We start from the raw sequence: 2350 nt of genomic DNA, 5'->3' as shown, positions 1-2350 counted from the left end.
TTTGGAGCAGAAGAAAGAAATCAATAGTCAACCAGAACAGAATGAAGGAACAAGAATTCAAAATAATGAAGAGAGGCCCAGGAACTTCCAGGACAACTTTATATGTTCCAACATCTAAACACCTGACTGTTCCAACAGTCATAGGGGTGCTAGGAGGAGAAGAGGAAGAGCAAGAAATAGACAACTTATTTGAAAACATAATGAAGGAGAAGTCCCCCAATCTGGCACAGGAAATAAACTTTCAGGAAGTCCAGAGAGCTCAGAGAGCCCCAAAGAATTTGGACCCATGGAAGCATATACCAAGGCACATCATAATTACATTACCCAAAGTTAAACATAAGGAAATAATCTTAAAAGCAGCAAGAGAAAAGAAGACAATTAGCTAAAAGGAGTCCCCTTAAGACTATTACCTGATTTCTCAAAAGAAACCTTACAGGCAAGCAGGTATTGGAAAGAAGTATCCAAAGTCATGAAAGGCAAGGGCATACATCTAAGATTACTCTATCCAGCAAAGCTGTCATTTAGAATGGAAGGGCAGATAAAGTGTTTCCCAGATAAGAACAAGTTAAAGGAGTTCATCATCACCAAGTCCTTATTATACAAAATGTTATATGGACTTATCTAAGAAAAAGCAGATGATAAAAATATGAACAGTAAAATGACAACAAATTCATAATTGTCAACAACTGAAGAAAACAGAAATAAAAACGAACTAAGCAAATAACTAGAACAGAAACAGAATCACAGAAATGGTGGGCATATGGAGGGTTATCAGTGGGGATGGGGAGAGGGAAGAATGGGGGAAAAGGTACAGGGAATAAGAAGCTTAAATGATAGGTACAAAATAGATGGGAGAGGTTAAGAATAGTATGGAAAATGGAGAAGCCAAAGAATGTATATTATGCCACATGGACATAAACTAAGGTGGGGGGAAGCTGGTGGGAGAGGGGGTGTAGGGATGAGGGGTATAAAAGGGAGAAAAAGTGGGATAACTATAATAGCATAACCAATAAAATATAATTAAAAAGGAATAAATGCAAATGAAATGAAGAACTTCCCAGGGGAATGAAAAGGCTAAAGAGAACATTTCCACCAAGCTAGCATTACAAGATGTGCTAAAGGGACTGCTTTAAGGAAAAAAAAAAAAAAAAAAAACATATAAGGAGAGGAACACAGGTGCAAAGGAAAAAACATCAATGATTAAATACCTATTCATTGATAATAACCTTAAAAGTAAAGATATTAAATGCTGTAATCAAAAGATATAGGATAGCTGAATGGATAAGAACACATGACCCATACATATGCTGCCTCAAAAGATTCACCTCAGAAAAAAAGATTTACACTGATTGAAATTGAAGGGATGGAAAAAAATATTCCATACAAATGGGGATTTTAAAAAAAGCTAAGGTAGCAATACTTCTATCTAACAAAACAGAATTTCAAACTAAGGTCATAATAAGAGACAAAGAAGGTCACTACATAATACTAAATGGATCAGTCCAACAAGAGGATATAAACCTTGTAAACATATATGCACCCAATATAGGAATACCTAAATATATAAAGAAATTTTAGGAGGACTTTAAGGAAGACATCAACAACAATACAGTCACCGTAAGGGAGTTTAACTCCCAACTATCACCAATGGATACATCATCCAGGCAAAAAATTAACAAAAAAAGGGAATAATTAAACAACATGCTAAATGAAATGGATTTAATAGATCCATTTCCATCACAAAGCAACAGAATACATGTTCTCGTCAAGTTCACTTAAAGTGTGCTTTAAGAATGAATCATTCTTAAAGATAGACCATACAAAATAAGTCTTAACAAATTCAAGAAAATTAAAATAATATCAAATATTTTCTTGGATCATAATGGCTTGAAACTAGAAATCAACTTCAATAAAAGCACACAAAAGCATTAATGTATATAGAGGCTAAATAACATATTTTAAACTGATAAGAACAGATACTACACTTGATCTTAGCCAAAAGGCCAAGAAGCAATAAAATAACATTTTAAATAATGAATGGGTCAGCAATGAGATCAGAGAAGAAATAAAAAATGTACTTGGAAACAAATGGAAATGACGACATAACAACTCGAAACTTATGAAACACAGTGAAAGCAGTCCTGAGAGAGAAGTTCATAGTACTGCAGGCCTACCTAAAGAAGAGAAAAATCTCAAATAAATAATCTAACTCTAACCTAAAAGGACTAGGAAAACAACCACAAAGCCCAGAGTGAGTAAAAGGAAGGAATCAATCAATATCAGAGAAGAAATAAATTATATAAAGGCAAAAAAAAAAAAAGCTGCTCAAAAGATCAATGAATTCAGGAGT

At 33.9% G+C, this 2350-nt stretch overlaps 1 pseudogene; it reads right to left on the bottom strand.

Annotated features, from left to right (window-relative positions):
- Positions 1-1922: 1922 nt before the first annotated feature.
- Positions 1923-2015, bottom strand: LOC114509041 (annotated as a pseudogene).
- Between the last annotated feature and the right edge of the window lie 335 nt (positions 2016-2350).

Source organism: Phyllostomus discolor, chromosome 11 (genome assembly GCF_004126475.2).
Source record: "Phyllostomus discolor isolate MPI-MPIP mPhyDis1 chromosome 11, mPhyDis1.pri.v3, whole genome shotgun sequence".
Classification (NCBI taxonomy): Eukaryota; Metazoa; Chordata; class Mammalia; order Chiroptera; family Phyllostomidae; genus Phyllostomus; species Phyllostomus discolor.
Note: the sequence above shows the minus strand (reverse complement) of the source record. Positions and strands in the feature narration are given on the sequence as shown.